Source organism: Diuraphis noxia, unplaced genomic scaffold (assembly GCF_037042655.1).
Source record: "Diuraphis noxia isolate RWA-SAM2 unplaced genomic scaffold, SU_Dnox_SAM2 contig0005, whole genome shotgun sequence".
NCBI lineage: Eukaryota > Metazoa > Arthropoda > Insecta > Hemiptera > Aphididae > Diuraphis > Diuraphis noxia.
This window is the reverse complement of record NW_028301715.1, coordinates 10,999,600-11,013,187: the sequence shown is the minus strand read 5'-3', so window position 1 is coordinate 11,013,187 and position 13,588 is coordinate 10,999,600. Positions and strand designations below refer to the sequence as shown.

Here is a 13,588-nt window from a genome sequence, read left to right as displayed (position 1 = left end):
ACTAGTTTTTTACAAATTAAAATCTGTTTTCTAAATTAAAATCCATCAAACACACTTTTGTCTGGTATTTTGGTTGTTTTACATGTTTTTGTCGACCTGCTTCAGCCTCCATAACTTAAACTAGTTAATAAAATACAAAAATTGGATCATTATAAATGCCAATAGTTATAAGAGACAATAATCAGATAGTGTATGATAGGTATAATATAATATAATGGTCCAATATTAATATAAAAAGGGAATTTGGCATTTTTTCAAAACAGGTAGGTACTTTAAATAATTAAATACAAAATAAAATAGGTAGATTGCAAACAAATTTGAAAATTGAAAATTTTTCACTGAATTGTTATTTGTTTTTATACTTTAATAAAAACAACTTACTTGAATTAGTTGATGGCTTGAACATACTATTTAATTTTCTACATTTCTTGATTAATGCATCTTGTTTTAATTTTTTAATTTTTGCTTGCTTTCTATATCCTGAACCACTAAGTTTTTTTTTAACTTCCATATTTAAAATCCACTTACTAATAATCTATTAGGTACAGAATTTAGTAATATAAAACTTTATAATACTTAATCACGTACAGTGCATAGAACCATACACGTTGGAAAGTATAACGAATTATAAACAATAAAGAGTAATAAATGGTAAATCAAATAACACTGTACAATTACCGTAATCACCGTCAACTTGATACACAAGACGCTGTCAGAAGACAGTTTACTGTTAATAGTAGATTGACAAAAATAAAATAAGTGATCGACAACGTTCAGCAGTCGGCGATAGGGAAAATATTTATGGATATTATGTTATTTTTAACTTGTATTATCTGATAAATTGTAATTGTCGCCACGGGTGATATACCGATATATATATATATATAAATAAATCATAGATATTTATATCCATGATCGTCGCAATCCCGTTCAGCCGTGACCCGTATGAAAACCGTTTATAATCATAGACCTAATGAATTATGAGTAAAATGTCTATGTTTAATTTATAATATTTATTTCTATTTTGTGTAATAATTATATCAAACAAAATATAAATATTTCAATTCTATGTAGTGGTAAACTGTAAAAAAATTTCCGCCCCCTAGCACTTTGGGAATCTGGCGCCCGGGGCACTTGCCCCAGTTGCCCCCCTTAAATGCGCCACTGAAAGTAACGTATAGGAAACAATTTCGAGTTACTCGTAATAAGTTGATGTGTGCGCTGAGTTTAATTATGTCGATAGTTCAACGTCTTTGACGTCACGATAAAAGTAATGTATAACAAGTTCTAATAACTCGCAATAGAATGGCGTGCGCGTTGAGAATAAGTATGTCGACCGTCCGATGTCGTCGTCGTCACAAGAAAAGTAACGTATAACAAACTCGAATAACTCGCAATAGAACGGCGTGCGTGATGAGATTAATAATGTCGGCGGTCCAACTTCGTTGTCGTCACAAGAAAAGTAACGTATAACAACTTCGAGTTACTCGAAATAAGTTGATGTGTGTGCTGAGTTTAATTATGTTTTTGGTCAGACGTAGTCGTCACCAGAAAAGTAACGTATGACAAACCCGAGTAACTCGCAATAGAACGGCGTGCGCGCTGAGATTAATAATGTCGGCCGTCCAACTTCGTTGTCGTCACAAGAAAAGTAACGTATAACAACTTTGAGTTACTCGAAATAAGTTGATGTGTGTGCTGAGTTTAATTATGTCGATAGTTCAACGTCTTTGACGTCACGATAAAAGTAATGTATAACAAGTTCTAATAACTCGCAATAGAATGGCGTGCGCGTTGAGAATAAGTATGTCGGCCGTCCGATGTCGTCGTCGTCACAAGAAAAGTAACGTATAACAACTTCGAGTTACTCGTAATAGTACGATGTGTGCTATGAGATTAATTATATCGGCGGTCCGACGTCTTCTATGTCACGAGAAAAGTAACGTACCTACCTATAATAAATTCGAGTAACTCGTCGCGTGACGATGACGACGAATAAGCTAAGAAGCATTGCTGACATAATTAATAACATTGAGCACGCCATATTATTGGGTGTAACGCGAATATATTGTACGTTACTTTTCGTGTGACGATGATTACGTCGATAAAGAAATTATAAAAGTTGTATAATAATATATAACATCTGTGGATTTATCGAATTGATTTAGTACAATATAATCCATGGCGATTGTCAAAGTCGTTGCGGAGGACGCAGTCTATTAAAGATTCTAACATTTCAATTAGATAGCGAAGTAGACATGAACGAAAAACATCCTGCTATCCGTTTAATCTTTTTTTTTCATAAATCACATTATTTTTAGACTTCAATTCAGCAGTATCTGATGCGTTTCCATTTCAGCGTCGGAGTGCATACACGTCGCGGACTCTAAAAAAGCCCAAAATAATTGATATTTAAGGTAAGTTTGATTTGCGGCTTAATATTATAAAATAATTGAGGTATACGTTCGTACACTTTTACAATGGTGATATTTGCAAAGAGTTCTTCACCTATGCATTTGAAACTAAAAACTACAATAGGTACTTTAAACATACTTTAGGTATATTGCGACTATTTCAAATATAATAAAATATTCCCTTGAACCCAAAATGTCAGACTTATTATGGTCTTTTACAATTTTTTAAGTAAATGCACGACTGTCATATTTTGATATGTGGCTGTATTGCACACATAAATTGGTTTTCAGACATACAAAAATATGGCAGTATTGAATTTAAGCTATGTTTATTTTTGTGTCATATATCCAACTATGGCAGTATTGAACTTTAAATTATTAATGAATAATTAAATATTATTAACTGTTAGTTTTTTTGAAATTTGATTAAAATTGTTGTATTATAATTTATAATTGTACAGGTAATATATATAAGGATGAAAATTAATCATTTAATAGTTGTAGGTATGTAATCAATATCTTTAAAAATAATTTACTAGATATAAAACACAAAATAAAAAATAAAATACTAGGTACTTGTCTTTAAGTCAATAAGCTTATTTTTATGTATCAAAGTAACAAATAATATGACAAATTAAAAAAATAAATATTCTTAACAGATAATGACTATAAAATTATCAAATGCTTTTGAACAACAAGACTATAACATTATGTACGAATTTGAATAATTTATTATTATTTAAATAATATAGGTAATACTTGTTTGAAATACAATGTAAAAAAAAAAGTTACTCATTATAATTATCATGGCCTTATGTTTAATAATATTATGCTACCTATGGCTTTGAAAATAAATAAATAATAAGTCTAATTTATTATATAAATTAATCACCATGTTCATAGTTTTTTTATTAGTATTTGTTATAAGTATTATCAATTTCAGATATTTTTAAGTTTTTATAAAAATGATAATACGTATCTGAAATAAGTTTTGCTTTTCGTGATAAAATTAAATCTTTTTTATTTGTAAGATTCCAGGCTTTTCAATAAATGCAAATTTCATATGTAATGTATGTTTGATAATTTAATTTTTATTTAAAACTATAATTTCTTGATAATATTTGCTTGCCCATAATTTGCTTAAATTGTTGTAAAAACAATTTATCAGGGAATTCTTTTTTAACTTTAATTAATTTAATATCTCTCTATAAAACCATTTGACCGATAGTATTTTTATTAAAGTTGTTACAAAAATCTTTACTATGACACCTTGTTCTTATTAAAATGTCATCAAATTCTGATTTTAGACCTTTCTTATGATGTTCCTGATCTTTTATTTTCCTTCCAGTCCTTGTCTTTAATACTATCATCAAAATCTTCATTATCTAAATCTGTAAACAGAATACAAACTGTGTTGCAACATAAAGTTCATATAAATACGAGATCATTGAGATCAACATAAAATTATTATTTATTATCAGAGTCAGTTATTTAATCACACTAAGTTTCCATTGGCACCTACTAGCTCAATGAAATTTTGTGAACTTTCATTTGATTTGTTTGAATGTGTCATGTGTGTTTTCAACGGTAAATCGTCTAAAAAAATATAATAATAATATAGCTTGTAAAAAATTGCAACTGTGTAGCTGCTATAACTGTGTACCTACTTACTGTTCTCATATTCATATAGGTACTTATCACTGAAGATGTAGTATTTAACCATCCAATGTTACTTTATTTGTAATATTAAATTCTGCATTTTTAATAGCTGTTAATATTTTCATAGAACAATAACACAATCAAATTAAAATTTATGGTTGATAAGGTTTTGTACATTAGAAATTATCATAAAATGATTAATAGAATGAATTACATTCGGTATTTATTAGGGTATATAATATCATACAAAATATATACAATAAGCCAAAAACTGACATAGATTAATATAGGTATTATTACTTATTTATACATTATATTTATAATTTATATTGCTTAAAAGTTAAACCATTTAAAATTAAATTAAATTTTTACAGATTTATAGGTAAACAATTTTATATATATATATATTTTTTTATTGAACATATTCACATCGACAACAAAGGCCATTAGTTAGGTACACTTATTTACAATAATATGATATAATATAATATATGTAGGTACTGATACAATGGTAGTAAAGTTATTTAATTAGGATAAAAATTTTTTTTTATATAAGATTGAACAATTTTGTTTTTCTTAAAAAATTAATCATGTCTAGGTTTTTTTCATGAATTGGTTATTTTATATTTTACGTAGGTACTTAATTCAGTAATTTATTAAAATTGCATTTATTATTTATTTTCTAAAAAAAACACAATATATCAAACATTCATAAATAATAAATTGGAATAATATTTTTTAATTATCGAAGTAAAATAAATAAACATTAATACAAGTAATTATAATTAATCTTTACGTTATTAAAATAAAAACGAACCGGTAGGTATCCGAGTTCTAGTAGTTAACTTGTTGTGGTTAGTGAACTAGTGAAGAAATTATAAGATCTTGAATGAAATATTTAAAACATAAATTAACACATTATAACTAGGAAGGGAAGATAAAAATTAAACATTCATCGGATTATTTTAGATATATAATACCTGTAATTCATAAAACTCATAAAAGAAGCATGATCGTAATCAATAATCAAACAAAAATAGGCTAAGAAAAATAATATATTATATTATAATTTAAATTTAAAATTACAAATATTTTTTGGTTATTATTATATCACATTTAATTATTTAAATGAACATTATTCATAAACGTGAACCTCCTTGGTAATAGAAGTTTTATTGAAATATTACATATCTATGGATTTATCCTATTAACGTAACATAATATAATCTGTGGCAATTGTCTTTTCAGAATTAGAAGTGGCAGTCGATTAAAGATTCTAAAATTATAATTTCAATGAGCACTAGATCAATCATGAACTAAAAATATTCTGTATTTCGTATAATTTTAATTTCATAATTAATAATATTTTCAGACTTCAATTAAGTATCTGATGCGTTCTTACGTCGGTATCGGAGTGTGCCCATACACGTCTCGGATTTCACCAAAACCCCGAAAAAGAGTCGATGTTTGAGGTAAGTTTATTTTCATATTCTTTTGAGGCTTGAATCTTATGTTAGGCTTTAAATAAATATTTAACGTCACGAAAAATATATTCTCAAGTTCCGAGTATCGTTGACGCATATTTTATTTCTAAGCCCGAAATTAAGAAATATGCGAGATCGATTAATATAAAAGCGCTGCGTCGTTTTTCAGGTTGCCAGACGTATAATAATTATAAATTTATAACCTAGGTATGTGTTTGTAATCGACATTTTTCAATTTTTGTTTAGTTAATTGTAATATCCGTTTTAACTGATAACTCCAGTCTCCAAAACTCATAGGGAGCAATTTTTATTCGTACCTAAATGGTAATTTGTTCCAAATCCAACGTTAGAAGTCAGGAATTTAGAATAAAATATATTTTATTTTGATAAATTATGTATATTATAGATATTTATAGTTATTTATAACCTTTATTCTTTATCTCATATCTAATATCATAGGTTCTTATTAAGTTATTATATTGTAGGTACACCTATAAAGCCCTATGACCTAAAGGCTAAAAGAATGGATCACTGACTGTTGAACTAAGCGGTTATGAAAAATATATTATAACATAGTTATCATACATTTAACAAATATCTGTTAAAATAGTGTATCTACTTAATACATACACACAGGAGTTATTATTTTCTTCAAAATTGTACAGTTATTATTTATTATGAAGTTGCGTAAGGTTATGTAAATAACCAAACTCTAATTTATTGCAATCGAATTTTTATTCATTTTCTAAAACTCAATCTTTCAAAAATTAATATATAATAACACTTATAATATTCATGAATTCTTGAAATAAAATAAATAAACAAACTATAATACGCAACCATGGTTAATCAATTTTTCCAAAAACATTGCATGTACCTAGTTATCATAATTCATAATACCTTGTATTATCATAGACATACATTATATACCTGGTTTGAGGATATATCGTTATCATTACACGATTTCATAAAAATATAAAACTCAAACGCTCAAAACATTTTTCCTATAATTACGCATAAAATATTCTCTATAGCTATTTGAATCAAAACTTATGGAAAACTTGATGTTAAATTTTATAACCTTAGATATAAATACAAACGATATTATGAATTTTGAACTACAAAATAATTTGCAAATATTCACGGTTTTGACGAATTTTTGTCAATATTTGAAATTCAAATGCTAATAAAAATTCAATTTGAATTTCCGGAAGACATTTTTACTGTGATAAAGATTGAAAAATTTGTAAGGAATCTTGTATTAAACTTTCAAATCTTAGATTAAAAAAATTTTTTTTATGAATTTCTAGCTTAAAACAATTTGCGAATTTTTTTGATTTTTACGTATTTTGTCAAAATTCAAAATTTGAATGCTTATAAAAAAAATTGTAACCATAAATATTTTTTATTTTAAACTGCTATTGTAACAATATGTTAAGAGAGCCTTGTATTAAATTTTCAAGATTTTTTACCCAAAAAATAAATTTTTATCAATATTAATTTAAAAAAAACTAATAATGATCGAAAATTGCATATACCTAAGAATAGTTCAACTTAAGTCAAACATTTTTGAAAATTTCATGGTGAATAGAATGTACTTATATAAACATTCAGTGAAAATTTCATGTATCAATGGTCATTTGTTTTAAAGTTACATCAAAAATCAAAATCGATTTTGTCAAAAACTGATTGTGCCTAAAATTTCCCGTTTTTCCCTTAATTTTTAGTTTGTTTATCCCGATTATTTAAAAAGATATTAAGAATACTTTTGACCACCATAGTACCAACTAGATTCACATTCTGATCGAATAATGTACTGAAGTCAAAAATCGAAGCACTTTTACTGCCCCAAAACGTGATGACAGACACAAAAAAATAAATATAATCATGGTTTTGACGAATTTTTGTCAATATTTTAACTTCAAATGCTAATAAAAAAAATTTTGCCTAGGTATTCTTATAATTTTTTAATCACTATAAGAATAACCTTTGAGAAACTTTATTGTTATGTATTATAAATATAAATAATAACATAAACGTATTATATAGACATTTATTGTTGACAGTATAAATCGTAATGACGTACAATATATTTCTACTCGCTAATAACCGATGGACAGTCCCCACCGATCGTAATATGATACTTATGATTATTGTTAGTATAAACAGTATAGGTGTAATATCATATAATATAAATGCTGAATATGCAACATCTTTTTCCTTAAAAAAAAAAAAAAAAATATATATATATATATATAAGTAGTATTTTGTGTATTGCTTAATCGCTATGTTAGTGTGTTAGTAAGTTTAATTACATTAATTATAATCACTTGGAGAATATCGCTGAGGTGGTTTTCTAGATCTAATTGGTCTGGGTGTTTTATTTATTATTATAGTATCAGGATTTTGTTTTGCACCTACGGTTTCGATATTTTCAGTATTTTCATTTATTTGTCTAGTGGGTGTAAGTGAAATTGAATTATTCGCTGGTGTCAGCGATTTATCAATGAGTAATTGATCATTGTGTCTCTTCCAAATAGTTCCGTCATCGAGCTCTACATCGTGTGTATTACAACTAATGGATTTGATAATTTTACCCTTTTGCCATTTATTGTTATTATTCCTATAATCTCTAGCTAAAACATTATCACCTGTATTGAATGATACTATCCTATTACCACCATTGTTTATTTGTGATATTTGTCGTTCAATAACCACTTCACTTGTATTCGGCATTAACGCGTCAAATTGTAAACGTGTTGATCGACCTAACATTAGTTTAGCTGGCGTTTCTCGTGTTGTTGAATGAGGTGTATTACGATACATCAAAAGAAATTTATTTAATTGGGATTGTGCAGTCGAGCATTTTTTAAAAAAATTTTTTATTGTTTTGACTGCTGATTCCGCACAGCCGTTTGATTCTGGGTGAAATGGAGCGCCTGTCATATGCCTTATACCTAGATTTTTGCAATATGCTTGAAATTCAAAACCAGTGAAACATTTTGCACCATCTGATGTAATTGTTTTTGGAATTCCAAATCGTGCTATCGTTTCTGAAAATTTTTGAATAACAATTTCTGCTGTCATAGAATTTATTTGAAATACTTCTAACCATTTTGTGGTTGCGTCAACAATGACAAAAAAATATTTATTTTGAAATGGACCAAGAAAATCGCAATGCACTCTAGTCCACGGTTTTTCTGGCCATTTCCAAGGTGATGTTACAGATTTTGGCGGATTTTGCCTGACATTAATACAATTGTCGCAACTTTGTGTGATATTTTCGATTTCTTTGTCCATTCCTGGCCACCAAAAGTATGATCTCGCTAAACTTTTCATACTGGAAGAACCCATATGACACGAATGAAGTTCCTTGAGTATATTATTTCGAAATTTAGCTGGTATAATAACACGGTAACCCCATAATAGACATCCCTGTTCCACTGCAATTTGAGTTTTTCGTAAATTATATGAATTAAGTTCTAAATTTTTAGAAAAATCACTATTCCATTCTCCTGTTTTGACTGCGTTTAATACTTTGGCGAGAATTGTGTCTCTACTTGTTTCAATTTTTATTTTAGACCAGTCTAATGTGAAAGGTGATTGTTCGTGAATAAAATTAAGACTAATACATTCTTCATTATGATTTTCAATTTTTAATTTTGAACTTTTTATTCGTGATAAAAAATCGGCTGTATTATCTTCGGATTTTACATATTTTATGTCGAAATCGAATGATGATAAAACATAGGCCCATCGTTGTAATCTATTAGCCGCGTAAATTGGGATACCTTTCTTATCACCGAAAATATATATTAACGGTTTATGGTCGGTTTCTAATAGAAAATGCCTACCATATAAATAGTCATAAAATTTCGTAACCCCGTAAATAATTGCTAAAGCTTCTTTTTCAATTTGTGGAAATTTACATTCTGACTCAGATAGAACTCTTGATGCATATGCTATAGGTTTTTCAGTACGATCTAGGTACACATGGGAAATAACTGCGCCTAGTGCATAAGATGATGAGTCTACAACGAGTTTAATCGGAATATTATGATCATAATGTGCCAATACGGGTTTCGAAATTAAAATTTGTTTGACTTTATTGAATGCTTGGTCACATTTTGGTGTCCAATTCCATTCACTGCCGTTACGTAAAAGAGTGTACAATGGTTTTAAAATATTTGCAGCGTTTGGAATAAATTTTATATAATACGTAACTAAACCTAAAAATGATTTTAGCAATGTTTTATTTTCTGGGACAATGGCATCGTTTATAACATCTGTGTGTTTTGTTAGTGTGTGTAAACCATTTTCATCTAACCTGTGACCCAAATATTCAATTGACTTTTGCATAAATTTGCATTTATTCAACTTTACTCTTAAACCTGCATTTGACAATACATTTAGTAATTTGTCTAAACGAGCATTGTGCTCTGTGATAGTGGAACCTGCAACAATAATGTCGTCTTGGAATATACCTATGCCCTCAAGACCTGCTGTTGAAGTTTCCATAGCTTTTTGAAACTCCCCTGCTGACGACTTTATTCCAAAAGGGTTGCGTGTATAGCTAAATAAACCTTTATGTGTGTTAATAGTGGTATATTTGCGATCAGATTCTTTAATAACCATTTGTTGGTATGCGTCTTTTAAATCTATTTTCGAAAAATATTTTGAACCACTAATATTTGCATATAAATGTTCTATTTTTGGAAGAGGGTATTCAGTCCCTTCTAATACCGGATTTATTGTTATTTTAAAATCACCGCAAATTCTAACCGTGCCGTCTGGTTTTAATATTGGTACTATTGGAGTTGCCCATTCGCTGTGGTCGACGGAAACTAAAATGTTGCTTTTGATTAAACGCTCAATTTCGGTTTCAACTTTTCCCTTTAATGCTAATGGAATAGACCTATGTTTGTAAAATTTAGGTACTGCCCCCGCTTTGATATTTAATGAAATTTCGTATTTGTTAAAAGTGCCTATTTCATCTTTAAAAACATTGTTATATTTTTTTATAATACTATCGACACTTACGTCATTTTCAATACTAAACAAGGTAAAACATTTTATGTTTTTTATATCATTTCGACCTATTAATGGAGGACCACCATTGTCGATAACATAAAGGCACATTGTAAATTTTTTATTTTGGTACACCGAATCGACAAATATTTTTCCTATCGGTTTAATGTCGTTGCCGACGTAATCAGATAGCGAAATGTCATTTTTTTTTAATTTGATATGACTAAACAGTTGATGATATAATCTTTTTGAAATTACGCTATGTTGTGAACCGGTATCAATTTCGAAGCTTACATTATTGTTTTGTACAATTAAATTAACTGTAAACGGTTTTACCGCTTTATTTTGAAAATTTTGATCAATTATGGAAAAAAAAGTATTCGAAAGATCATAATTAACTGTTTCGTCATCATCATTATTATCATACAAAAATTTATTTTGTGTTTTTATATTTTTCTTTTCTTTCGTACCCTTTTTACATACGGTGGACAAATGACCTTTTTCACCACAATTGTTGCACTCGAAGTCCTTGTATCTGCAGTCTTTTTGAAAATGATTGGAACGGCCACAAATCCCGCATTTGATTTTTGACTCCTTGTATGTGTTGAACCCCTTCTTGGCAGTATGTCCATTATTTTTTTGTTGGTACTTCAAGTCTGCGTATTCTTCTTTTTTCCAGCCACTCTTGTCATTTATTGCAGCTTCTTTGGCTGTCGCGATTTCCATTAGATTTGAATATGTAACTCCAATTTTTGAGGCATCCTCTTCTAACAGACGATCTTGGATTGGTCCTGGACCCATTCCGACAACAAATATGTCTCTAATGACTGTTGTTAGTTCCGACGAAAACCCACATTTTGAAGCAAGATTTTTGACACGTGCACCCCATTGGCACACCGATTCATCTTGTCTTTGTTTAGCTTGATAAAATGTATACCTAGCCGCGAAGTACGATTTTATTGGTTTGAAATATTTGTTCAAACTTTTCATTAGAGTTTCATACTCAACATCGTTTGGCGTGCTAGGAACACATAAACTAAAAAGTACTTTGTGAATTTCCTCACTGACTGATGATAATAGAATGGCTCTTTTTTGAATATTATTTTCGATGGCATTTGCCAAAAAAAAATTTGTCAATTTTGACTCAAAAATTGTGATATCCATACCTGTTTCAAAGTTTCCAGGTGACCCAATAGCTTGATTGAAGTTCGTTATGGATTCTGTCTTAGGAGTTGCCATTTTGTATTAGTATGAATACAATACTTGAAACTTCTAATGCACTAGTGATTACGATTAAATTATTATTATCTTCGTCGCCAATTTGTTATGTATTATAAATATAAATAATAACATAAACGTATTATATAGACATTTATTGTTGACAGTATAAATCGTAATGACGTACAATATATTTCTACTCGCTAATAACCGATGGACAGTCCCCACCGATCGTAATATGATACTTATGATTATTGTTAGTATAAACAGTATAGGTGTAATATCATATAATATAAATGCTGAATATGCAACATTTATATTAAAATTTCAAGTATTTTGATAGGGCCAAAAAATTTTTATCGACACTTAAAAAAAAATTTTCATACAAATTGAAAATTTCAGTTATCTATAAATATCTCAAAAAAAGTCAAAATATTTTGAAAATTAAATCATGTAAAAAGAAAATGCTAATCTAAATAACTGGTAAAATTGTCAAGTATCTACGATTTATACTTTTTGAATGATAACAAATATTTTAAATCGTTTGAATATAAATCGTTATCGTTACGCTATTTCGTAAAAATTTAAAATTCAAACGCACTTAAAATTTTTCCTATAATGATGCTTAGAGTTTTCTATATAGCTACTTGATGGAAAACATATGGAAAACTTAGTGTTGTATTTTTAATCCTTAGTTATAAACAAATACATTTTTTGATTTTTAAATTTCAAATTTGCTTGCAAATTTTCGCGTTTTCGACAGATTTCGTAAAAATTTGAACTATAAACGCTTATAAAAAAAAATTGTGCCTGTGTATTCTTATTATTTTTTAATCACATTAAGAATATCTTATGAGAATCTTTGTATTAAATTTTCAAGTTTTTTTATATGGCCAAAAAAATTTTATCGACACTTCCAAAAAAAATTTTCAGACAAATTGAAAATTTCAGTGGTCTATAAATAACTCTAAAATTTAACTGTATATAGATTACACTAACATAAATATTTCGTGAAAATTTCAAGTATTTACAGTGATTAGTTTTTGAATTACAACCATATAAAAAAATCGATTTGGTCGAAAACGGGTTTGCGTAAAAATTCCGTTTTTCTGTCATTTTTTTTTTGTTTTTCTCGATTTTTTTGAAAATTGTTGGAAAGTGTTTACTTTTGACCTCTATAATGCACCAAGGATATTCACTTTTACATCGGAAACCACCCCCAACGTTTGAAGTTGAAGCATTATTGCGACTAGTTATGCTGTATATAGACACACACACACAAAAACCAAAACACACATCATTGTAAAATCAATACATTCATCACTTCGTTCAGAATCTAAAATGAATAGGTCAGAAAATATTGTTGAATATTTTATTGAAATTTCAGAGATGGTATTCTTCAGTGAAGATTTGCCAACTAAATATCATATTCGTTGTGAAGCCTGTGTGAAATGTATTAACAATGTTTCGAAGATGATGTTTTATAGTAGATTCAGATATTGGGTAAGTGATTTTCTATTTTTTAGTAGGTTTATTTTTATTTTATTAATTTATTAATTGATCAGGGGATAGATTACTTGCAATTTATAAATTATTCGTTTTGTAACCACTGGTATAACACTATTCAAGTTATCAATAAAAACATGATAAAAATTAGGAAATTGGTCAGGTATAATGTTTAAAAATTTTTTTTTTAATAATTTCCTCAATGATATTTAAATATTTTTCCAATTATCAGGTACGATGACCTGTAGGTACTATAGGGCTGGGAGTGTGAGAGTGGGG

General features: G+C 28.2%; 1 long non-coding RNA gene across 1 annotated transcript; it reads left to right on the top strand.

Moving 5' to 3' along the window:
* The first annotated feature begins 2,003 nt into the window (after nt 1–2,003).
* On the top strand, nt 2,004–13,306 carry LOC149054892 (uncharacterized). The gene is made up of 3 exons (XR_016192175.1): nt 2,004–2,417; nt 5,446–5,545; nt 13,191–13,306. It is a non-coding gene; the product is annotated as an uncharacterized LOC149054892 (long non-coding RNA).
* Nucleotides 13,307–13,588: the final 282 nt, after the last annotated feature.